The following is a 27,381-nucleotide window of genomic DNA, read 5'->3' as shown; positions in this document are numbered from 1 at the left end:
AAACCTATAGCACAACAGCCCAAGACATCATCAGACTTCAAGAGGGTTGACTTTGAAGTATTGGAAAGGGATATTCATCCCATAGACCAAATAGAACTACATAAATAGGTTGGAGAGATGATATACTCCACCCTTACAGGTAAAGCCATAGCTGCCCATCAGCTATAGAACTCATTGAATAATATATCGACACAGTTTCAATTGGAGAAGGCCTCCTCATGGGCCAAGGATGCCAGGATTAAGTCTTTGGAAGACTTAGTTATTGAGTTGGGACATGATCCCAAAGATATTAAAGCTACAGAGCAGCCCATAAAGAAGAAAAATGATGATATTGTTGCACTTAAGAAGCAATTGAAGATACATTAGCTGCAACATCCTCAAACACTTGAAGTCTTAGAGAGCCAAACCAGGCATGAAGAGTTGATGGACTTGGTCCTAAAACTTAATGATCAACTAAGAGAGATAGAGAAAGAATTGGATAGCTTGATCTAATTAAAACAAACTGACATAGCCACAACTTCCACCAATGTCATCCCTACAATATCTACAGTAGTCCCTTCCACACTAGCACCTACAGCTCCACCTGCCACAGCATTACCAGTCACAGCAGAGTCTACAACAACAGGTGCATCAGGAGAAAAAGCGACAAAGTTGGTCAGAGCCATGGAGGAAATGTCTATTCAGGATACAGAAATGAACAAACTGAAAGAAAAGGTGGCAAGTTTAGAAAATGACTACAAACTTGCCCAAATTATGCAAAAGGAAGAGGCACAAAAGGCTAGTAGAATGAGTGAGAGAGTCAAATCTATGGAGAAAGACCTAACATTGGAGAAACCCCTTGGGCAAGCCAAGGAACTGTTATGCACCAATATCATTGACTCCGTCAAGGATATTTGGCCATATATTCAAGTTATTTTTGAACAGACAAAATTGATCAAGATAGTTACAGAAGCTATCCAAAAAGTCAAGGAGGAATTGGGAGACATGCCTGAGGATGCCAATAGAATTATCCACTTCCTTAACAGCAAAAACAGGTACGAGCTTCATGGGTTGGATATAGAAGACATAACTGAAACCATTTTCGAAATAAGAAAGGTCCTTTCCAAGAGAAACCTAATGCTAAACTTAGAAGAAAACTGCTAGAACATGCAGGTAGCCATTGATAGATTCATGACTAAGTTCCAAATTTTAAGGGAGAAAGGATTGCCCAGTCCATTGGTCATTAATGACAAACTTATGAAACAACAGGACTATGATAAGAGACTCAGGCAGTTGGCTAAAGAACAAGCTAGCACTTCAGCAATAAAGGCACTGCCAACAGGAAAAGTTTTGTATAATACATTTGAGAACTTGTTTTTTCTCTAGAATGAGATAAAACAATTGTTCATCACCAAGCCCAATTTTTCCAAGTATATTGAGGCTGATGAGATATATAGGTGAATGATGAATGTCAAGTTACCTGATAATAAATGGTGGGAACGATGACTGATTTACTATAATAAATTTACAGTAAAAAGGTTACTGTACATTAAAAGTAGCACATCCAGGTAAATAGATGAAAACAGGTCGGCATGCCAAAGTGTATCAGGGTCAAAGAGTATCAGGTGAAAGTTAAAAGTTGAAGAAGATTCCAGCGTAAAAGACCATAACAGCAAGCCAGCATAAAGGGCTACAAACCAAACTATAAAGGCCAACAACACCACAATAAAAGGGATAGCATGAAAACAATTCAATAGCTATCTTTATCTTCTTGCAAGAAGATATTTGTATTTTCTAGATTAAATCTCAAGTTAGTTTGAGATATTTTGTAATAGACTTTTGTATAAATACTTCACAATTCGAAGTATGTAGGGTGGATTCTTAGACATTTCTATAGACTTCTTGATCAAAGGACTGTAAAGCTATTATATCATTGACTGGACCAGCAAGCTGGATTAATGAATAAAGACAAGATATTTCACAGGATTCATGTGTAGGGAAAAGTGCAAACAAGTATTTTATTACGTTGTTGTCATTTTTCTTAAAAGTTTTTCCATAATCTTTAATTTATATCTGAAATCTGAATGCTATAATATGGAATGATATCTCAGAATTTGCTTCATTGCACTCTATTTTAACTGTTATGCATTTAAATGTTTTCTTCTAATTATCTGAGTTAAGGAATTCTTAATTGCTTCTTAGTTTAGGTTGTCTCTCTGTAATCTATAGCAAAGGATTCTTAATTGCCCTTTGTTTCCGATTATCCTTTGTTCCTCATTTTAATCCCGGTCTAAGAATTCTTAATTGCTCTCTCACCCTGGTTAATACCATTTCACCCATCTGGCCCAAAGACCTGCACTTTACTCTACTGGCTTGCCCTTTGAACACTCCCTTTAGTGAGTTAATTCTAGTTCTACTGCCCTTCTTTTGACTCCATAGCCCAATGGTCCAAAGACACCACTCTATCCATCTATTTTAAGGATTCCACCATCCAATCTTCAATACAAATCAAAAACCCCCTGAACCTTCAAAACTAGCTTGAAATCCTAGCAAACAAAGCTAAATCATATAGAGAGAGCCCTCTCTGAGCGTAGGTTGGCTAGAGCCTATGCTTAAAAGTTGGTTTGTGGTTACCTCTATCATTTTCTTTCTTTTGATAACTTCTAGAGAAAATTACTGAGTGATAACAGCTTCCATGCCATCCATATTAGCTTCCACGTCATTCATCTTAGCTTCTACGCCTTTCTTTAAACCATCCATCCTAGCTTCTGTTACTCTTTGTGAGAGTGAATTTTGTTGCACTTGGTCTCGTAATTTTGATATATCAAGTTGCATTTCTTCCTCTTCTTCATGAGTCATGCTAGAGATTTCAGGTTTCTTACTAGGTGTTTCCATTTTCTTTCTTCAGGGCATCAATTAATGATAATAATGCTTCACTATGCCCTTTGAGTTCCTTTAAACTAATTTTTCAAACCAAACTTATGCAAAAATTTAAAAAAACTACACATATTTTTTCACTTTGTAGGAGTTCGATATTGAATCTGATGTATCTCTATAATTTCGGATTTCAAAGGTCTGAAATTGCTTGCTGCGGTAGCCCTCCGAGTTCTCTTTCTAACCCCTCAAGTCTGATCAATATCGGATTCTCCAAGGAAGAGTTATGCCAAATCTCCCACGATGACCTAATTATAGACTGGTTCAATAGAAATAACTTGTACAAAGTGCCACATGTAACTGTTTCAACCTTAGGACCTGAAACCAATACAAAGAAAACTACAGGTCATCCAATTTTTGCAAATTCTTACGAAATTTCAATATGATACTCAGAGAAAAAAAAAGAAAAAAGTTATGACAATTTCCCCAGGTCACCTATTTGAGATATAATTCGAGATTGTGCAAAAACCCTAACTTTCTTGAATCATATCTCCGAAACTATAGCGAGAAAAGATCTGCAATTTAGATCGGAGGTTTAGAGAGATTTTGGCTCAAATGAGTTTTTTCTAGCTTATGAAATGTTGCAGAAAAAAATTTATAGAGAAAATTCCACGATGACCTATTTGGAGCAGCGAAACCCTAGAATCCAAAGCTCTGATACCAAATGTTATGAAACCATCTCACAAAAAGAAAGAAAAGGTAGATCAACGACTTAAAAATCATCCACTTCGAGGGGAAAACCTCCTTTACATTACACAAATGAACAATTCTTGGATGATACAAATAACAAAACCTCCCTTCTATATATAGGAGTCTAAGGGGTCACAATATAACCCAATCCAACCTAACAATAATAATGTAAGGGCACAAAAATAAAAATAGTGGGCTTCTATGGGGCAAAATAATAAAAATATGGGGACAATAGGGGCACAACAATAACAATAAGGGATACAATGATAATAGTAATGGGGGAATCACTAGTATTATAGGGACCTAACAAAAATGTATGGTCCTCAAGGGCAGAATCCTAATGGTTTCAATGTCAATCCTATCATCCTTGAGTTGTGTGATCCCACAAAAATGTCATATGTACCCATAAATAGTGTATCCTCCTGTTCTCTGTGCACATAAGGAAATTTTGACTCCTATACGAGCGATGAGCCTCATAAATGGGTAATTAAATGGGCTCATTTTACCTCCTAAGCTAGTCAAATCAACCATTCTCTTAGCTTATTGTATGATTTTTTGATTATATTTATGCTTATGGAGTGAGTTGAGTTAGTTATGATGCCATATGGTCTAACATGTGTTTAATGCAAATTATTGATGAATTTTGAGGTCAAAGTCAAGGATCCAGTGGACAAAGGAGAGGACTTATAGGAGGGAATTCCCCTCATTTATTACTCCTCACTTCGAATTCCCCTTCATTTAGCTCGGAGTACAAGCAACCGAATCATGCACTAGAAGGCAGCCGAGCAAGTGGAGGATGACTGATGATTATCTCGAGTTTTGGGAGCCAAGCCTCCTTGATTTTAAGGAATCTGTTGGTAGCTTCATTTGTATAAGTAGAGAGGCCTAGGTCCTCACTAGGGTCAAATTTTTGTCGGATTTTTGCTTATGTAAACTCTGCTCAAATTTCGAGCTTATTATTTTGTGATAGTTTCATGTAATCTTGCTATTGTTTTGAAAATAAAGATGGAATCCTTTTTGAGCTAGCACTGAGTTACCTCAGAGGGCTGAAGCTCTTGGGTTAGGGCCCAATCCAAGCAGCAAAGCTCCTCTTTACTTTTATTTGTATGCTTTTTTTTCAGTTTGTAGATTAGTTTGTTGTTAGATGTATTTCTCTTATGGTTAAGAATAGGTTGCTTTTGATGATTTAGTAGTTTTCTTCCATTTGTGCTTTCTATAGCAGGTTAAGCAGTGACCAGCAAAGATTCAAAAGGCTAGCAATAGTGCCTTGGCCTCTCTTCCTCCCTCTGGGACCATGATTTGAGGCAAAGACTCTCTTGCTGCCCCAAAAACACAGATTTTCCTCCTTCATTGGACTTCTAGTGTTTTCAACTTTTTAGTAGGTTAATAGTCCAACTTTTCTTTGATTTAGATCTTCTTCATCATGCTCACTTCCTGATTTGCAATAGTCTTCTTTCATGCTTACATTTTCCTACAACATTTCTCAGCATTTCCTTTCATAGATCATAGTTTAGACCATTTTTATGAAAAACTGTTTTTCCTAACTGCATTCATTTCACTTGTTGCTTGATTTCCTTGGTTGAATGTCAATTTATATGCAGTAGATCTCTTCTAGAAGTGGGCCATATCATCAGCAAACACACCTTCCATCTGATCCATGCCCTATAGGTCTAAAAAATCTCACCTCAATTCTGCCCTAGTTTCCTGCATTTTTCCATAAAACATCTTCCTCTCTCCTTGAGCAAACCTAATCATCTTTCTCTCTCCTAGTGATTCATGGTAGACCTTAGGTGCCTTAACACCTCACTCCAACCTTCATCCACCTTTTTCACCCACTCTCACACCCTCAAAATAGTGAAAACTTCTCTCGGCCTCCTCCTGTAGATTTCCTGTGTCCTCCTGTAGATTTCCTGTGTCCTCCTGTAGATTTTCCTGTAGGCTTTCTTTTGAAGGCTAAGTGTGAGAAGAGCCTCCAGAAGGCCACCTGAGACCTCCTAGGGCCCATCCAAACCATCCTACATCCTCTCAAATCCCAAAACTGCCCTTCAACGCCACCTATTCGCTGCCACACTCACACACAATAATTTACACGCATGTCAAATTCACATAAAAATACATAAAAATAAAAAAATATGTTTTTTGCTTATTTACTTCCAGAAATAGCATAGTTAGATGTTGTTTACTTCCTTGAGTAGGTAATGGCATTCCTTTCATGGTTTTCATAGTGCTTTCTGCAAAAGTAGAATTAGTTGGCTAATTAGGGTTTACTAGGTTTGCTTTACATTTCAGTCTTTCTCCTTTCTGCAATTAGAATAGCATCTGTAGAGTAATCTTTCTTTCCTTTCATCACATATAGAGCTTCTTCTGGAATCCATAGAAGTTTGCTTGAGCTCCTAGTGATCTTGCACCGGCTGACCAAGTGACAACCTGCAGTGAGAACTAGTACTTGTGCATATAGCACCGACGCTTCCAAGTTTGTTACAAACTACCGGGTTGATAAGAGTAAAGTAGGCAGCCCAGGAGTTGCAGCATTATTTCTGCAATATTGGTGCTCACCACTTTTTGGCGTCGTTGCTGGGGAAGCGTCAGAGTATTTTGAGATTACTGCTTTCTTCTATTTTCTATTGCAACATTTTGCTCATAGTTTATTTCAGCAAAAGTAGACTAGTCCTTTCTTTTCCTTAAGTTCTGCATTTCCTTGCTTTCCTTTTTAATTTTTCAAATTTCATTTCAGCAAGAGTATACTAGTCATTCCTTTTCCTTCAGTTCTACATCTCCTTGCTTTCCTCTTCAATTCTGCAAATTTCATTTCAGCAAGTTCATTTTAGTTAGTTGCAATTTGTTTTGTTCAATCAATTTCAGTTTTGTAGGTACTATCAGTATGGGGAAAAAAGAAACAAAAACCAACCAAAAATATTTCCTTTCATGCCTCGCAGGAATAGAGATAACTTAGGAAAAATTTTGCCCAACACCCCCACTGCTTCACACAGCTAACCTTCTCTCTTATTCGGCGGCTGTGATTAAGAAGAACCCTTAGGTGAACAACAAGACATATTTGAAGAACCCATAGTGGAAGAAGAAGAAGAAAACATTCTTTTGGAGCCAATGGCTGAAAATAGAAATGCTAGGGGGAATGGAGAGAGAATAGAGGGTACCTTTCCCATTCGGGAGACCAATGGGGACACCAAAATGAAGAATATAAGCCCTTCCACCCTATCTCATTTCCATGGTCTGACTACAGAAGATCCTAACGCCTTCATGTTTGATTTTGTTGTCATCTATCGAACCTGTGACTATGCAGAAGATGAGCAAAAGTTGAAATTGTTCCCTTCTACTCTCAAGGATGCAGCACTGTGCTGGTTCATGGGATTACCTGGCAATAGCATCACAACTTGGGCTCAGATGCAGCAAGCCTTTAACAACAAGTATCGAGACTATTGTAGGTCAAAAGATACTAAAGAAGAAATTTTCTGAATGACCATAGGAAGTGATGAGTCCCTGGAAGACTATGAAGAGAGATTCTAGCTCAGTTACAAAAGGGTTAGGTGTACACTTGACCTTGAGACTCTGAAGTTGGTCCTTCTCAGGGGAATTCAGGAAGATCTTTTAGACACCCTCCATCTATTGGCCAGGGGAGACATCTACCAACTATCCTATGAGGAAATAAAGACTCTTTTTAGAAACCATTCTAGAGCAACTAGAAAGGTAGGTAGGGGGAGTCAACCCATAGCCAGTACCTCTTCCTCTAACTCATCCATTAAAGGAGAAATTGGAAACTTGCTCAAAGACTTCAAGAGTGAGATGCTGCAGACTCTTGCCAGGCAAATGGATACCTTACATATCAAAAGGAAACAAGAGGAAGCAGAAAGGGCTTTGGCCATTTTTTGCCCTAGATGCACCAGGAGGCATCCTAGGAATGAATGCCCATTGAACTCTATAGAGGTTTGTTCAGTCTGTGAAGAAAATCATTGTACAGATAAGTGCCCTTCCTTACCTGGACTTAAAGCTGTATATCAAGGGGTTGAGGGAGTCACTGAACAACTCTATTACATAAACCAAAGGAGGCTACATGGACCTAGACCATACTAGCAGGGGATGCAAGGGACATCTCAGGCATACTACAACCCCAACCAAGTCACTTCCATACCTTCTTGGGGCCCTCCTGCTCATCCTTCATGGTCCACGCCTCCTCCTTGGTCCTTCGCATCTCAATATCATGCCCAACCAGCCACCCATTCATTTCAATCCTATGCTCAACCACAGCCTCAGTGGAATGCACCTCATCAGGGGTGGAGGCCCCAATACAACTCTCTTCCCGCTCTTTTGCCTCCACCACCTGCCCAACCACAACCGTTACCTCCTGCTCCACCAAAGCAACCCCAAATGCTTGCCCAGCCAAATCCGAACCCGAACAATAGATAGGCTCAGCAAGTGTATAGTGGGGAACCATCATGCCCAACTTATGTTGTGGAGATTCAGGAAATTAACTTGTGATCTGGGAAAGTTCTCCCAGATAGCCAGCCTCCACCCAGGGAGGTTGAGGAAGATAAAGAGGAAAGTGAACCTAAAGCAATTCCACCCTTTCCTGAGAGACTATCCGTGACAGTCCAGCCTACCCCAGAAGAAATTGAACTCCTGGGAGAATTGAAACATTTATGTGTGAAGATACCACTTCTCCAAGCCATAAAAGATGTACCTATCTACAATAGGTTGATCAAAGAGAAGTGCTTTAGGCACCCAGGAAGGCGCAAGAGAGATGCCCCAACCATCAATGTCATAGGGCAATTGTCCAACTTGATGTTAGGGCAAGTAATCTCTCCAAAATATCTGGACCTTGGAAGCCCAGTAGTTGATGTCCACATCAATGGCACCATGATCCCACATACCTTGATTGATCTGGGAGCTACCATTAATGTGATGACAAAGGACACAATGCTCAAACTTAACCTCTAGGTCTCCTTGAGGAAGACCATGACCGTGCTACAGCTAGCAAACCGCTCCACCGTGACCCCTGAGGGGATTGTGGAAGATGTGATGGTCTCCATTGATTCTTGGGAGTACCCTGTTGATTTCTTAGTTCTCTAGCCAAAGGCAAAGCTCACTAGGTATCCTCTCATTCTGGGAAGACCCTAGTTGGCTATCGCCGATGCCTACATCAGCTGTCGAGCTGGGAACATGACCATAAAGAACGGGCACATGTCCAAGCAATTAATCCTATATCCTCCTGCCCAACCCTTGCTAGAACATGATCTACCTCTCTGGTTGGAGGAAGAAGATGAGGATGAAGTCTATTCTGCACCTCTTTGTGCATTAGAAATCACCATGGGGGGAAATAGCAAGATGAGGAAGATATGATTGAAAATTTGATTCAGAATCCACCTCCCAGTTTATCACCATTAGAGGACATAGTAAGAGAAACCCAAAACAACCCCTCCGTTGATCTCTGTGCGGCCATCTCCACTTCTCTCCATGTTAAGAATATAGAGTTCGGCCCAGAAAGAACCTTGAAAATCAATCCATCCCTATCCATTTCCCAAGAAAAGGAACTGTGTAGCCTACTGAGAAAACACCTAGATGCCTTCGCCTGGAGTTATAAGGAGATGAAGGGAGTGCACCCTTCACTATGTACTCATCATATATACATCAAGGAGGATTGCAAGCCAGTCAGGCAGCCTCAAAGGAGGATGAATCCGGCACTTAAAGATATTGTTAAGGAAGAACTACAGAAATTGCTTGATGCATGATTCATCTATCCCATCTCTGACAGTGAATGGGTCTCTCCTTTGGTGCTTGTGCCAAAAAAAATGGTAAGTGGAGAATCTGTGTCGACTATTGGGAATTGAACAAAGCCACTAAAAAGGACTAGTTTCCTTTACCTTTCATAGATCAAGTGTTAGACGGTCTAGTAGGGAAAATTTTGTTCTCTTTCCTAGGTGGGTTTAGTGGGTACAATTAGATTCAAATCAGCCTGGAAGACCAAGATAAGACCACTTTCACTTGTCCTTGGGGTACCTTTGCATACCGGGTCCTTCCTTTTGGTTTGTGTAATGCTCTAGCCACTTTCCAAAGAGCGGTATTGAGTATATTTTCTGAATTAGTTCATGATGCAGTAGAGATATACATGGATGACTTTACTCCTTATGGCTTTGACTTTCAGGAAGCTTTATCTAACCTAGGAAAAGTTCTAGACAAGTGTATTGAGATGAACCTATCCCTCAGTTCGGAAAAATGTGAATTTTTTATGACTGAAGGGACAATGTTAGGTCATGCAATATCTCAGCAAGGACTGTAGGTGGACCCCAACAAAATTGCCATCATCCAAAGGGTCCCACCTCCTCAAAAGGTGAGAGATGTCAGAAGTTTCCTAGGCTTAGCTGGGTATTACAGGAGATTCATTAAATATTTCAGCAAGCTAGCCTCTCCTTTGTTTAGCCTCTTAGGCAAAGATGTTGAGTTCATATGGTCGGAAAAGTTAACTGTCAAGAAGCCCTAAATACCTTGAAGAGCAAGCTTGTGATTGCCCCAATTTTGAGAGGCCCAAACTGGGCCCTACCTTTCCGCATTCACACAGATGCCTCGAACAAAGCAATAGGGACAGCCTTAGGACAAATTGATGAAAAGTTACCTTATGCCATATACTTTATAAGCAAAAACTTGTCAAAGGCAGAGTTAAACTATACAGTGACCGAGAAGGAAATCCTAGCTGTCGTGCATTCCTTAAACAAATTCAAACATTATATCACAGGCTATCAAACCTTTGTGCACACTGATCATGCTGCAATTAGATATTTAATGAACAAACTAGATGTAAATGCTCACATTATTAGATGGTTGCTTTTACTGCAGCAGTTTGATTTGACCATTATTGATAAGCCTGGTAAAGAAAATGTTGTTGCTGACTTTTTGTCTAGAGTAAATTTGCCTGCAGGTGAAGAAGGAATGGTGGATGACCAAATGCCAGATGAACATTTGTTTGCTATCTCAGTACTCTCTCCATGGTTTGTTGATATAGCAAACTACTTGGTTTCAGCACAGTTCCCACCACACCTGTCCTCAAAAGAGAAGAGCAAGATAGTAAGGAAAAGTGCCCCTTTCACCTGGATTGGGGGCAATCTCTTCAAACTTGGCCCAGATCAGATCTTGAGAAGATGTGTCAAGGAGGAGGAAGTCTTTGACATCCTCTTGACCTATCATGACGAGCCTTGTGGAGGTCATTTTGCAGCAAAAAGAACTGCCTTCAAGATATTGCAAGTAGGCTACTATTGGCCCACTCTTCATCAGGATGTGAGGAGATATACCAGCTAGTGTGATCGGTGTCAGAGGATGGGGAAACCTACTCCAAAGGATGAGATGCCCATGCAACCTCAAGTGACCTTTGAGCCATTTGAGAAGTGGGGCATGGACTTTGTGGGTCCTATCAGCCCTCCTTCAAAGCAAAAACAATACATCATTGTGTGCACTGATTACTTGACAAAGTGGGCAGAGACAAAAGAAATCAAAGCAGCGACAGAGGAAAAAGTAGTTGAGTTTTTGAGAGAAAACATATTCTAAAAGTTCGGATATCCAAGAGAGATGGTCACAGATCAAGGTAGTTAGTTCACTTCCAATTTGATTGAAGATCTGCTCACACATCATAGAATCAAGCACAGGACTTCCACCCCTTACCATCCACAAGCTAATGGGTAGGTGGAGGTCACTAATAGAGCATTGGAATGGATCCTGACCAAGGTAGTGAGCAGCAACAGAAAAGACTGGGCGGACAGATTAGTTGAAGACACTTGGGCCTACAACACAACATGGAAGACCACCACAGGGTTCACACCCTATGAACTAGTCTATGGGAAGAAGGCTTTGCTGTCAATAGAATTTGAATTCAATACCCTATGGATGGCAACTCAGCTGGACCTAGACCTTAGCCATGCACAGAAAGAAATATTACTTCAGCTCAATGGATTGGATGAACACAAATTGCAGGCCCTTATCCATACAGAGGTAGTTCAGCTTTAGAGAAATATATGGCATGACAAAAATATCAAGGAGAAGCAATTCCAAGAGGGAGATTGGGCACTACTCTATGATTCAAGATACAAATATTTCAAAGGAAAGCTGAGGACAAGATGGTTGGGACCCTACACTGTGGAGAAATGAAATGACAATGGTTCAGTTCTGATTAGAACCATTGATGATGAAGCCATACCCATGCTTTTCAATGGACATCGGTTGAAATTCTATAAGAAACCCCTCTCCAAGTGAGATTTCATTGAAGATTTGAATAAGATAGTGATGGTAGTGGAGCATGTCTTAGCCTCCACTTCACCCACTCACTGAAGAAAAAGAAAAAGATAAATAAAAAATAAGGACTCAAGTGAAAACCTCCATGAGGCGCTTGAGTCCCATCATTGGGTTGAAAACCTCTTCTGAGGCGGCCCAGTGATGTCAAAAAAAAAAAAAAGAGAAAAAAGAATAAGATCCCTGGGTGAAAACCTCCCTTGGAGGCGCCCAGGGCAGGCAATTAGGGTGAAAACCTCCCTGAGGCGCCCTAGTTGTTTTCAAAAAAAAAAGAAAAAAAGGGAAAAAGAAAAATGAATTTTCATTTGCATTGCAGGTTTGTAGGAGGACTACAGGAAGCAGAAGAAGGTGTCAAGGGAACCTTGACATCCACACTAGCACCTATCCTACCTTCTCCACACTTTTCTCCATCATTTTTGGCATTTCTTTCACCCCACTGTGCTTCTTTTTCAAAAACTGTGTTTTCTACAGGAGGCTCCTGTAGGAATTACAGAGAGCCAGAAATGGATATAAAAGGTAGTTTGAGGGGCAGGGAAGCTTCATGAAGAACCTATAAAACCTCCTACATTCTTCAAACCTCCTTGCCATCATTTCCAAGCCTACATCACACCCCAAGCATCATTCTTCTTCCTGTCCAAGAGAAACATAGAAAAAACAGTTTTCAAAAAAAAAAACAAAAACAAAAACAAAAATTAAGAGAGGAAGCAGCACCATCCACCTCACCTGAAGCCTACCTACTACCTCTCCATCTCTATCTACACCTCTGGCATCATCCTCAAAGCTCCAAGCACAGAAAGAAGCTGAAGTTTCAAGGGGAGAAACAGCTACAGGAGCTCCTGTAGGAATTCCTGTAGTAGCTGATCCCATCAAAACCCAGCACCAACAGCAGGAGAATGCACACATGAAGGTTGAGAAGGCACCTGAAGCTCAGACCCAACTAGAGAAGAACCTGCACAAGACACAGCCACACATCAACAAGTAGACAACATGCATCAAAAGAAATAAAGGCATGCAGCAGAGAGAGAGCCACAACACCTCACAACAAATACATTCGGATCATAGGTAAGTAACTAACCCACTCCTCTGTTTGCATTTGTGTAATTAGAAGTCATGCAAAAGAAATGAGATGGTTGAGGTTGAACGAGGGAAAGGTGGCCAGTTAACTTTCCCACCTTCATCTAGTTGACTCCACTCATCCGAGATGTCACCTACAAATGCGCACAGTCAACTCAAGAAAGATGTTAAGGACAGGTAGTGGAGGAAGTGTGAACTTCGACGCAATAATGAGGGATGATTACGAGGAGGGTCCATGATGACAAGGCAAGTGGGGACCAACGGTCCAAATATGGCCAACGTATACTTTGCCAGCTCACCCCCCATCACTGGAAATATCCATAAAGGGTAATAAGTACTCCTCCCTGAGCATTCTCACCACCTTTTCGTTCATTCTCTCCTCGTAACTCAGCTACAGCGGTCTCCTTGTGCCCCCACAGCCTCGTAACCATCGTCCTCCATCAATCTCTCCCATATTCCTGCTCTCGGAATTTTCTACAGGAGCACCTACAGGTTCTACAAGGGCACCTATAGGAATTCTACAGGAGGGATAGCATGCTTCTACCAGAGGGGTAGTGAGTTGTTTTGAAGGGAGAAAACACGAGTTTTAGCACGATTTTCGGTTTGAGGAGGTAGGTTCCATGAATGCCCCCATTGAATATCAATATATGCAAGAAGTGGTTTCAATTTGAGGGGGAAATAAGTCTTTAGGAGAGGAGAAAATACATAAAAGAAATTTTGCTTATTTAAAAAAAAACACAGTCTCCTCTGTTTCTCTGTTTTTTTCAAAATTCATTGTCTCCACCTCCATATTGGGTTTTCCAAAAAGAGTATAGATAATATGACAGGAGGGTTTATGAGAAAGGAGCCCACTAACTCCACTAGGCTCCATGCACATCCACAAGTGGTGGACATCTTCACAAGGGCAAATTGGATGAATTTCTTTGAGAAATTCTGAGGGTTTGATGAGGAGATTGCCCAAGAATTTGCCCTCTCTTTGGTCCCTCACACCAGAACACATGCCATTGTCACCTTTAGAGGTATTTCCATGGAGATAACCCCTGAATTTATCAGTAGGGTCACTACCCTTCCTCTTGGGCTACCTTGGAGTAAGGATGAAAAAACAATTGGCCAGGCTGCCAAGAACAACTTTTTCCAAAACAATGAAACCCCTGTAGAGGATAAAAATGGAATTAGAATGGCTAGCATACTATATCCTTGGGATGAGGTTAGCTATCAAATAATCAAATGCATTTCCTATGAGGGGAGGTACAAAATTGTCTATGGTTATCACTTTAGAATCCTCCATGAATTAAGGTATGGCATGGATACTCCAGCACCTCAGAAGCTCAGTATCCCCTACTTCCTCCTGCAGTCCCTCATTGACTCCAGCACTAAGGTTCAAACAGGAAATTTAGAGAAGCTAGCTCACCATGGATTAATCAAAATCATAGTGGAGGAAGCCCTCCATACATTTACACTCCCTATAGCATGGGAAGTCTTCCGAAACATGACAACTAAGGATGACTTAAAGGCCTTAACCTATGATGTCAGTCCTACTGGCAGTGAGGAGGAAGAGAAGCAAGGGGGAGAAGGTGAAGCCATTGGTGACTTAGAAGAACAAGGAAGGAAAGAGGAAGGAACTAAAATAGAGGAGGAGAAAGCTGAAGAAACAGAGCAAAAAGAGACAGAAGGAGGAGAAAAAGAGGCAGAAAAGGCAGAACAAGGAGAAGGGTCCCCTGAGACTCTAGAAAGGGAGGCAGCAGCTACCCTCACTGCCCTCAGTACACCAATCAAGCCAAAGCAAAAGAGGAAAAGGCAGGCCTCCATGTATTTCAGGGCTAGGAAGAGCACAAGAATCAAAACAGGCAAACCTCAGCCCTCTTCAAAAATGCCAATTACAATTGAAGATTCACCCTCTGCCAAAGGGAAAGAATCCCCTTCCAAGGCACCTATCACATATGAAAGGGGGACTCCTAGATCTTCCACATGGAAAGAAAAGGTAGAACTACAGGACCCAAAAACAGTCCTACAGGAGGCTCAGACAGTTCTACAGGAGACACTGTCAAAACTACAAGAGACCCAAAAGCTTGAGAAAAGGATGGAAGGACAGCCACAGGTAAAGGAGGAAGAAACAGAGCTACAAGAACCTGATCCCCAGCCTAGTCTTGCCTCCTATTACAATCTACTTGAGGGAGGAAGGATAATCCCACAAAAATTTGCAATTCCACTATTCTTTGAATTAGAGAAAGAAAGAATAAGAACACATAGGTGGATGCAAATAGCCAAATCCAAAGGAGTTGAGGATATTGGCCATATGGAAAACAAACTCAGAGAAATGGGTAGAGAGTTGAGTGCTCTCAGAGACAGGGAAGCAATTACAAGAAGCCACCTTGAAACTGAAAATGAATTGTTAAGGAGGCAGTTGCAAGAGAAAGAGACTTAGCTGGCATGCATGGCCAGCTTATCCATGGAGGCATTGCAATGTAGAACACCAGAAAAATCCTATGGCCTATATCTCAAGGACCAATGGTTACAATTCCAGATAAAGACTCTGGCACAAAGAGGCACAATGCCTTTCCAAGATTACAGGCAATTTATGGATCTGTGTGACCAAAGCACATCAGAGGATAAGGCAAAGATGGCAGAATTCTACCTACATAACATGGCCCTCACAGACATGAATGTGTGGGACCCCAATGCCAGGCTAGGGGACATGCAACTAATGGCCATGGCCTCATGGATGAACCATGAAGAGTTGAGGGCAACAGAAATAAAAAGATTGATGATAAAAGAGCAGAATGAGCCATTAATGATAAGAGCTGAGCCATCAGATCCCATGGCACTCATCAACACACACAACCTGCTTGCCAATAATCCTCAGATTGCCCCTAGATATCTAAATGATCAGGCACAAGCCATTGCACACTTTGAGGATATGCAAAGGCTACTTGGGGATGACTATGTGCATGCATGCATGAGGAGATGGAACACCTTACCACACAGTCTGCAGATCAGGGAATATCATTCCCCCATGAGGCTAAAGGAGGCATTAAGAAGAGTGCCAATGTACAAGCGCTCCATGCAGAGGCTGAAGGTCAACTGGATTGGCCTCAAACTGAGTCCCCACTGTTGTTAGGCATGTTGGAAGGTAGAAGAGAAGAAGAAGAGGAGGAGCAGTGGGAAGAGATAGAAAGGAAGGTAGGATTCTATGACAAAGAGGAGTGGACCACATCAGAAGCTTGGGATGCTAGGGAGGACACTAGGGCTATAAAATATGTGGAGATGGACTAAGTTGCTCAGAGGATGAGCAACAACTTCAGTAGGGGGGCGATGATGAGCCTCATAAATGGGTAATTATATGGGTTCATTTTACCTCCTAACCTAGTCAAATCAACCATTCTCTTAGCTTATTGTATGCTTTTTTGATTATATTTATGATTATGGAGTGAGTTGAGTTAGTTATGATGCCATGTGGTCTAACATGTGTTTAATGCAGATTATTGATGAATTTCGAGGTTAAAGTCAAGGATCCAGTGGACAAATGGCAGCAATAACTTGAAGTGGACAAAGAAGAGGACTTATAGGAGGGAATCCCCCTCGTTTATTACTCCTCACTTCGAATTCCCCTTCATTAAGCTCGGAGTACAAGCAGCCGAATCATGCACTAGAAGGCAGCCGAGCAAGTGGAGGATGACTGATGATTATCTCGAGTTTTGGGAGCCAAGCCTCCCTAATTTTAAGGAAGCTATTGGTAGCTTCATTTGTATAAGTAGAGAGGCCTAGGGCCTCACTAGGGTTGGATTTTTGTTGGATTTTTGCTTATGTAAACTCTGCTCAAATTTCGAGCTTATTATTTTGTGACAGTTTCATGTAATCTTGCTATTGTTTTGAAAATAAAGATGGAATCCTTTTTGAGCTAGCACTGAGTTACCTCAAAGGGATGAAGCTCTTGGGTTAGGGCCCAATCCAAGTAGCCAAGCTCCTCTTTACTTGTATTTGTATGCTTTGTTTCAGTTTGTAGATTAGTTTGTTGTTAGATGTATTTCTCTTATGGTTAAGAATAGGTTGCTTTTGATGATTTAGTAGTTTGCTTCCATTTGTGCTTTCTGTAGTAGGTTAAGCAGTGACCAGCAAATATTCAAAAGGCTAGAAATAGTGCCTTGGCCTCTCTTCCTCCCTTTGGGACCATGATTTGAGGCAAAGACTCTCTTGCTGCCCCAAAAACACAGATTTTCCTCCTTCATAGGACTTCTAGTGTTTGTAGCTTTTTAGTAGGTTAATAGTCCAGTTTTGCTTTGTTTTAGATCTTCTTCATCATGCTCACTTCCTGATTTTCAATAGTCTTCTTTCATGCTTACCTTTTCCTACAACATTTCTCAGCATTTCCTTTCATAGATCATAGTTTAGACCATTTTTATGCAAAACTCCGTTTTTCCTAAATGCATTCATTTCACTTGTTGCTTGATTTCCTTGGTTGACTGTCAGTTTCTATGCAGTAGATCTCTTCCAGCAGTGGGCCAGCTTATCAGAAAACACACCCTCCATCTGATCCATGCCCTATAGGTCTAAAAAATCTCACCTCAATTCTGCCCTAGTTTCCTGCATTTTTCCATAGAACATCTTCCTCTCTCCTTGAGCAAAACCAATCATCTTTCTCTCTCCTGGTGATTCATGGTATACCTTAGGTGCCCTAACACCTCACTCCAACCTTCATCCATCTTTTTCACCCACTCTCACACCCTCAAAACAGTGAAAACTTCTCTCGACCTCCTCATGTAGGCCTCCTATAGTTTCCCTGTTTTCCTCATGTAGATTTCCTGTGTCCTCTTGTAGATTTTCCTGTAGGCTTTCTTTTGAAGGCCAAGTGTGGGAAAAGCCTCCAGAAGACCACCTGAGACCTCCTAGGACCCATCCACACCATCCTACATCCTCTCAAATCCCAAAACCGCCCTTCAACGCCACCTATTCGCTGCCACACTCACACACAATAAATTACATGCATGTCAAATTCACATAAAAATCCAAAAATATGTTTTTTGCTTATTTACTTCCAGAAATAGCATAGTTAGATGTTGTTTACTTCCTTGAGTAGGTAATGGCATTCCTTTCATTGTTTTCATAGTGCCTTCTACAAAAGTAGAATTAGTTGGTTAATTAGGGTTTACTAGGTTTGCTTTACATTTCAGTCTTTCTCCTTTCTGCAATTAGAATAAAATCTGTAGAGTAATCTTTCTTTCCTTTCATCACATATAGAGCTTCTTCTGGAATCCATAGAATTTGGCTTGAGCTCCTAGTGATCTTGCGTCGGTTGACCAAGTGACAACCTGTAGTGAGAACTAGTACTTGTGCATATAGCACTGACGATTCCAAGTTTGTTACGAACTACCGGGTTGATAAGAGTAAAGTAGACAACCCAAGAGTTGCAGCATTATTGCTGCAATACTGGTGCTCACCAATGAGAAAGCCCAGTCAAGAAGTATATGACATCGACATGATGGTAACACGATGATATCTGATCACAAAGCATTATTCCTAGACATTGCAGGTCCTTACCAACCATGTCATTAGATATACCTGAGCTTTCATCCCAGGAATGAGCCAATATTTCAAAAGGAAACAGGTTCTCAAGGCCTGCAAAGTAGTTGGATTTGCTAAAGCTGCTAAATCATTGGCTTCATTTTCTCTCTCCCTCCATTCCATTTTGGAATGATTAATGGACCTAAAATAACATTTAAAAGGATTTAGAATCAGTCTTGAAGCTAATTGTTCATTTTTGGGGTTTATTTTCTTTATTTTTAAAACTCTCGATGCCTGCGTTGCAGGTCTTTTACAAACAGGGCACAACGACGCAAATTTCTAGGAATATTTCCACATAGGCAGCACTTTTTTGCGTGTAAAAAATTATCAGCATGTGCTAACTCGATGAAGACGGTCTGCATAGGGAAAAGGGTGCATTTTTTGACAAAATCTTTCCCCCAAAAATAAATTGCAAGCCTAAAATGAAAATCTAAACGGATGAAAAGATAGATCGTGAGGAGGTATCTTACCTGGAGGAAACGGTTCACGATTCCTTCCATCGGTTGGCTCGGAATCAGTCCTAGAAGTTCGGTGGTAAAAATCCTTTTTTCTCTGCTCTCAAATGGTAAAAAATGAATTGCTTTTTCAACTTGTATAGGTTTTTGAGCGATTAAAATATTATTTTTTATGATTGAGACTTGTAAAAGTGAAAATTGTATGTTTTACCCTAATACTGAGCAGTTATGATGATTTATCAAGTTTAAATGTGCAGAATAGGTTACAGCGTAAAAAGAAATAATTTTGACTATCAGCAGACTTTTATCACTTTTCATGCTCCTAAAAATTACGAAAAGTGAAACCATGGAGTTCTCTTTACGCCCTTTTCAGACTCCTTAAAAACGAAAAGATTGTTGAGTACTTGACTGTTTGAAATCGTAAAAGTAAATGAACAACCATCCACTTAGTATAAGCTTACCCCTTTTATGGACTGAGCTACGACTGTTTACGAAAAAGGTATACGTTGATCAATCATGGTTAGTAGAGTTATCTCTTGTATTATTTTATCCTTTTTCGAACCTGAGAGACTAAATGTATGTAAAATAACATGATGGAGTTTACTTATGTTTTTCTTCTGACTCCCTAAAAGTGAAAACACTGAACTTTACTTTCTCCAGGCTCATTAAAATTTTATAGTAAAAGAACTGAATGAGTTTCCTTTTTGTGTCTTTTTCAAACTCTTAAAAGAAAATGACATCGAGTTACCCCTTTATTGGACTCGTAAAAATTAAACAACATAGTACTTTTTAAGCATAACGAGACCAAACCATTCCTTTTTAGGGTTCATTAAAAATAATTTTATGGACTCATCCAAAGGATGAGCTTATAGGACAAGCATATGTTATCCTCCTCAAGCTTGTAAAAAATAAAGAGGTACTTTCTAGCAATGGTAGGGGAAAATTGGGAAAAGGTGTTCATTTTACATTTATCATAAAGGCAGTATGTCGCTCTTGAACATGACACTTCATCACACCAATGTTCGGGTTGGCTAATCCATTCATCTTATAGTTAATCAAACCACATTGAAAGTCTTCAGCTGGTTTTGAGTATTATCGTTGATTCAAATGTTGCCAAGTAAATTTTCATGTTGTTATGTGTTCAAGAGAAGTTCAACCTCAGTTCATGTTCCTTTGAAAATTTTAGCCTTCAATCGTGTCAGCCATTCCTAAGTTAGTCCTTGCAAACTATTTTTCAAAACTTGACACTATGTTTCGTGTCATAAGCTTTCCTGCGACGGGTCACTTCCTATCGACTTCAACTCATTATCTAGGAAGTTGATCTAGAAACCTTCAATACCTTGAAGCCTACATGCCTTAATGGCATGTTTCTCAGGTTCGACAATAGGTTCTCATCATTGGCCTTCGATCAAATGAATCTATGAGTGTTCGACTTTAGATCACCTATTTGCACTTTATAGATTGTATTGGAAGTACCTTGAGAGCCATTGTTATTATTGGTGGTTTCTCTCGCACTTGTTAACGGTTCATATCATTGATTAGTAATCAAGTGGTTTCTATTGTTTTTGACTTCGAGACATTCACTCGCATGGTTAGATTCATACTGTGGATCGAGAAGATGAATATCAAGACCCTAGATCGAGTTTCATCAATCCAGGTTGTGAGGAGTTTTATATTCATGATCATGTAGACAAAATCATAAATGGATGGCTACGTCCATACTGTGTCTACTATCGACACGATTTTGGATTTTTTCCGCACTTATTCATTGAGTTAGCTTTACTTTGAGTATGGGAATGCCTACCTCAGTGATATATATATATATATATATATATATTTTCATTGTAATCCTTGAATGTTTCTTGCAAGTTTCTAACCATTGTCTCTGATATGATATTTAGCATGATAAATCGCTTCAATCTTTTAAAACTTATTATACAGACTTCACACTTTAGGGGGCAATCTATTACACATTATTTTTTCACCATGACACTTGATCAATATAAATGAATATCTCACCATCCGTGAACATGTTTCATTGAACTCCCTTAAAAATACTTTGAAGAAGATGATAACTTTGGGAAAAATGTCTTGTATTCTTTGTTAAGTAGGCCCTACGCTCTTTTACCTAGATTTTTTTGCGCATTCGTTGAACTTATCCCTGAGAACAACAAAGAACTGTGCTCTGTCTACCACTGTGGACCGCGCAGGTGAATCAAAGAAAGTAAAAATAAAAAAAAGTACATTATAGAAACATAGTTGGTCGAATATATCCCAACTCAAATATTCCAGGCGATTCCTATTCGAGCCATAACCCTCAGATGATGGATCTTAATACCTTTCCTCAAGGAACTATAATCCCTCAATTAGAGGATCTCACCCTCCTCTTTTGGATTTGAAAATTCTTCCTCTTGGCCTATAAAATGACTAGAGGGAAGAGGGATTGAGGAGGTCAGAACTCAAAGAAGATAAACTTATGTTGCTAGTTTGAGATTGGAAAGATTATTATCTAAGGAGGAGACTGGATGCACTTGGGAGGAACCTCGCTACATCAAGGCAAAGGTTGTAAGGCTCTTCTTTATCTTTGATTAACACAAATGAATGCCCCCATTAAATTGTCTCATCAGAATGATGAATGGTCTATAATTGTTTAAATGTTCATCAAGCAATTTCAATTCCTAATATCCTTGATCATTAGGTTAAGTTTGTTTCAACTATTATGTTGCCTATGCTTTTGATCCTTCTTATGTTTATGGTTGCAGGTTTTATCAAGCATTGAAGGGTTGCATCGAGACACAACAAGGGATCTTCATCAATGTTAACCAGGCAGTCCCCTTTGCGGACAAAGGCAATCTCTCTATCCCAATGAGTGGGTCTAGCAACAAACTGAACAAACTAATTCAAACTTTCCTCACTTATGTTTAAAAATGTAGAGAGAAGGAGAAACCTACCTTGCTCTGATGTTAATCGCTCAATCCTTTGGTGATGGCTTTGATCTCCTAGTTTCCAGGCTCACTCCTTGTTTGTTATTTATGTTCGGGTACCTGCAAGAGAGATCAAAAGACAATACAAGATACAAGAGCATACGTAGTATATATAAAACATAAACTACTTGATATATCAAGGAGTATCAATCTAAATGCATAAATATCGAGACATTTATCGAAAGTGAACATCAGATGTATATATTAATGAATCAAAAAGGGAAGCATACAACCATTGCCTTGATGTTGGAGACCTCCTTTTGGTGGATGTCCAAGTCCAAGCCAAGACTCTTCAAGCACTCCTCTAAGTTAGATGGGCAACATTTAGGCATAATCTTAGCATAGGAATGCAGGCATGTTCTGAGTCCTAAATGTTAGTTGGGTCCGAGCTGAAGGCTTTGGAATCAGATGCATGTTCTGACTCTGAGTCAGAACCCAAGAAGATTTGTTTGTAGAGTTTAACCGAAATTGATGGAATGTGGTGATTGCATCAAATGAGTATGAAATTGAATTTAGAATTTTAATTAATGTCCCCAATGCTTGGAAAATGTAATGGGTTTGGATGATAAGTTAACATGCAAGGTATTTAGTGAGGCATTGGTTCTTTTCTAAGAAAAAGATATCTAAACCAAGTGTAATGCCAAGGAGAGAGAGACTTGTGTAGTATGTGAAGCCTAGTTGTGTGGGTTTGGGGCTCAAGGCCTAGTTGCTCCATTTAACTGAAGTAAAACGAGAGGAAATGAGGCAATTAGTACTTTAGTGTAAAACATAGCTATGAGGATTTGGGGTTCAAGGCTTAATCACTTCACAATTGAAATAAAATAAGATGAAATGAGACAAGGACTTTCAAATCATTAGTTATATGTTATGACATTAAAGTGAGTAAATACAAAGTATCAAAATTCAAAGTTGAATCAACACTTTTGTATGAAAATTCACCCAAGTATTTTTTTTGGCTGAATTCCCCTCAAATCTACATTTGATTGATGCAAAAGCTTAGACCACATCTATGTAATCGAGGACTCCCTCTTCGATGCACAAACCTTCCCCCTTGGCTACCCATTGTCTTATGAGGTTGTGTTCCCCTACACTCCTATATGCTCACTAGGGGTACCACACTCTAACATGAAATATTCTAAGATATATTGTTGGGGGGGAGGGTGTCTGGGAAATTCTTGTTTCCACAGGAGGGCCTTGCCATATTTAGCTCAACACTACAGGAGAAAAATGCTCATGTAGAAGGATTGATGATGCTTTTTCAATTGTGGGAAATAGAAATGTCATACATTATGGTGTTTCTCGGTACAATATTATTGATTCAAGGAGAAAGATCAATGGCGCCTTGAGTAGAATTGTACCAATGTGTGGGCGAGGGTTGGACTCATGAGATTCGTTTTTTAGTATCATCATAATAAACTACATTCAAATTGGTTATAAAGGGTTAAGGAAAAAGCAAGACATATGAGATTCATTTTTGACTATCATAATAATGAACTACATTGAAATTGGTTATGGAGAGTTAATATATTATTAAAAGTTATTTTTTAACTTTAAAATCTAACTTAACAATTATAAAACTAAATCTCACTTTTATTCATAAAATGGAAACCTATAATATTAGATAATTAACATTAATAAAAGGTATTTATAATTTTTTTTCTTAATTATATAAAATCCAAATCTGAATGTAAATGTGTTTAAAACTATAACTAACAACATAGTTGGTTATTATTTTGTAATTTTAGAAAGTTAAAATGTAATTTTTTTTAAATGAGTATACAATAAGATATGAAGATTTTCCCCAAAATTATGATTCATCGAAGTTGACCTGAAATTATGTTATTTGTATTTTCACGATTGTAGCTTCAAATGCACTAGCTACGAAATTTCTTTACTGGCAATGAAATTTATGTTAAAGATGGGCTAAACCCTTATAGTAGTTTGGTAGCATACGACACAATAACAGAGTTTCCGATTGTGTCATTGGTTTAATTTAATTTCTTATACTCTGAATTGAAGGATTTGAAAAGCGGTCAGAGCATGATGTTCTTTGTCCCTATCCCCTTGAGTGAACTGTCTGAACTTGATGGCATCTCGTAGATCTTTCGGCTGGATATATCATATGATTCAATCAGTTATAGATTTAGGTTGTAAATGACAACGATACGTAGCCCATTAATCTATAAAGATGAGATCACTGACTCAGTAGACTTCGATATCTGCAGGTGCACAATAATATAGTTACCATAAGAACTAATGAAACACTTGATGCTTAATTTTACAATTCATTTTGTTTCCAAGGTTCAAATTCTCTTTTTTCAAGGATGCTTTGATTGAATACAATTAAATTGGTGTGATGTTTGGACCTTAGCTTAAGATATTATAGAATATGATGTTGAGAAAGAGGAAGATGCGTTGGCTGTAGCAATTGCCCCAGAAACGTAGCTTGTTGGATCTGAAGTTGGATGACCTCATTGCCTTTTTCATTATGTAATCATTATTTCTATGCACTCTACAGATATGGATTCATGCTGATCAGAATTGTACAGGCTTCCTTGGAAGGGCACAATTTTAAAATACTTTAAAGCTAGTAACAATAGCACAGAGTGGTCGCGAGTTGACACAAGATATTGTGAGGGCAGCTTTGTTTGGACCAGCAGCATCTCAAATTCCTGCACCTCAAATTTCACCACCCACTGCAGCTACACCATCTCCCATTCTTCCCTCAGCGGGCATTAGAGGTCCCACAATACAACCGAGTGTGGGAGCTTCTCAACAGTATTTGCCTCCAGGAAATAATCAGTTTTTACAGCCTATGTCTCCACCAACTATTCCAACACCAACCCCTTTGTAGGGAGCTTCCATGGGAATTCCTGGAGTTGGCACAGCTGGTCAGCGGCCAAAAAATTCTAGTGGTTTGGCAGAGTGGCCAGGTTCAAGGATTTCTGGACCAACTTCCGTTGGACCTATTAGCATTGTTTCTATTGCGCAGGATGTACAAATTAGGGGGAAATCCTCCCTTGTCACTCAAGCTAGATGGTCTCAGGAAAGCAAATTCAGCTTTTCAAGAAGGGTTAATTCCATCAGTACCATCAAAACCCCTGCAAGAAAACATCAATCCATCTTGTTTGCACGACTAAGTGATGTTAAAGGCATGTCTGTTGATGGAAATGGTTTTTATTTAGATCCAATTTTCGATGGAGATGTTTTTTCTGCTACCCCTCTCAATCTAAACAGATTGTAGCTTCCCAGCCTCTGTGTTCAGTCAACAATGTTTCGTCTTCTATGGCTCTTGTACCAACACCAGCTACACCTGCTCCAGCTCTGGCTAAGCACAATCAGCTAGATAAATCACAGAGCACATCAATTGTGCCTGTATCTATTGGAGTTGCTGCAACAACTTCAAGTCTGGGAGGAAACACCCAATTGTCCCTGTCAAAGATGATGCAGTATGATGCTCAAAAGTATACCAAGGTTTTCTCTGAGGTGGACATCGACAGGGATGGTAAAATCACCGATGAACAAGCTCATGATATTTTCCTGAGCTAGAATCTTCCTAGAGGTATTGAAGAGACAAATGAGAATATAAAGTTGATGATTATTTCTATGTCATTTGACTGAAGTGTTGGATTAATTAAGTCGTTGTGTGAGTTTACTCCATATATTCTTGGTTGTGGGCTTTATTAATATTGGAATTTAATGTAACATTTCTAAAGGTTGATATAGACATGTCGGTGGGCACATGAAACTTTTCTAAAGGTTCTCAATTTTGTATGAAAGAATAATTTAGTCGGCCCATGAATTTCTTAGTGCTCATTTTATTATGTGTTTTATGTTGTTTGAATCAATAAGGTTATCCTAACAACTGGCCACTATATACTCTGGTTCCATTATTTGAGGATTGAAGATCCATGTTATCAATGACATATCACATATCTATAAAGAAGATCTGCCTTTAATGGAGATTTTGAACGAAATGATTGTGCGACATCACCATCACACTATTCTGACTTTAATTGTTGGTGTTTTCTTGGATGCATCATGTAGAGGTTTTAAAGCAAGTTTGGGATTTCTCTGACCAGGATCGGGACAATATGGTTTCTTTAAGGGAGTGGTGCATTGCACTCTATTTGAACAATATATAGAAGATTGTTTCCTTTGTCTAGTGCTTTTTCTTGGTATTTAGATTGATGAAGCACTGAAGTATGGAGTTGAAGTGCAAATTACTACTCAATGTTCAGTTGTGTTTAGTGGAATGCCTTGGCAGCAAAACCCAGGTATTTTTCATTTTTACGACAGTTTTCTGAAAAAATACTTATGGTTGAAACTCACACTTTCATTTCATCTTGTATTCAAGTCTTGTAAATAAAAGTTTGTACATTAGTTGTTTTTTATGAATAGATTCAATTATATTTTGATTTCTTCAAAGTTGGTAATTGTTTATCGTATTTTTTTTAGTTGTATCATTCACTGGAAGAATATTTGTTTGTTTGGGTTTTTTTTTGGTTGGTTATGATCTGTTAAAATTGAACTTGGGCATGGCACTTTAACATAACATAGGCTTACAACTGCATGTAGTCATGGTTTCTTGACTTGGTATGCATGGTGTTGTTCCTGGAATTATGCCAATTTTGGAATTGAATTTTGTAAATCAGCTAAGCCGGGATGAGTAGAACACTTTGAAGTCAAAACAGAAGGATACAAAGAAAAAGGTATTCTTACAAATATATCTATTCAACAATTGCTTTGTTTTTAGTGGATTTTTCACACTAATAGTGAAAAAAGGCATCAAGGGCAATTTGAGGTTTTATGGACTTATACATTGATGTTCCCATGTAAGTAGATATAGCTTATTATTTCACAATATTTACTAGATATTGCAGAAATTTGAGATGTTCTTGTTGCATAGTTGGGTTGGAAAAAAATGGTATTTCAGAGCAATAAAATATTTGGTAATGTGTCAGTTTTGTTGGATCTTGAAATTTCTGATAGCAAATGTGCCCATGTGTAGCACAAATAACAACCTTAATCCATACCATAGAATACCACTAACTAGGTTAATAGTAGCTACATTGTTTTGTTCCTAAATATTAGGATATAACATTAGTGATCCTAACTTATTTTTATATTAGGGCCATTACTAAGAGGTTTTGTAGATGCTCGAATGGATGACATGTCAATTAGTTAAAATATTTCTTAAGAAATTTTGGGGCAATTGGAACATGCGTGATTTCAAGTATGCACAAATCAATATCAATCATAAAGCTTAGCCATCTATATATCATAAATTTGCTTTAGAGTTAATTAGGTAGACATGAATTTTCTATATGATATCACAACTCTTATATAAATTAAGATGAATATTTTGCTAAAAAATGTGGATACAACCAAAGCTTAAGGTATCATAGCATCCATAA

General features: G+C 39.1%; 1 pseudogene; it reads left to right on the top strand.

Annotated features, from left to right (window-relative positions):
• Positions 1 to 1,170: 1,170 nt before the first annotated feature.
• Positions 1,171 to 26,514, top strand: LOC149179751 (uncharacterized; annotated as a pseudogene).
• Positions 26,515 to 27,381: the final 867 nt, after the last annotated feature.

Source organism: Pinus tabuliformis, chromosome 3_2 (genome assembly GCF_031772625.1).
Source record: "Pinus tabuliformis cultivar Carrire ecotype Pingquan chromosome 3_2, CPIR1, whole genome shotgun sequence".
Lineage (NCBI taxonomy): Eukaryota > Viridiplantae > Streptophyta > Pinopsida > Pinales > Pinaceae > Pinus > Pinus tabuliformis.
Note: the sequence above shows the minus strand (reverse complement) of the source record. Positions and strands in the feature narration are given on the sequence as shown.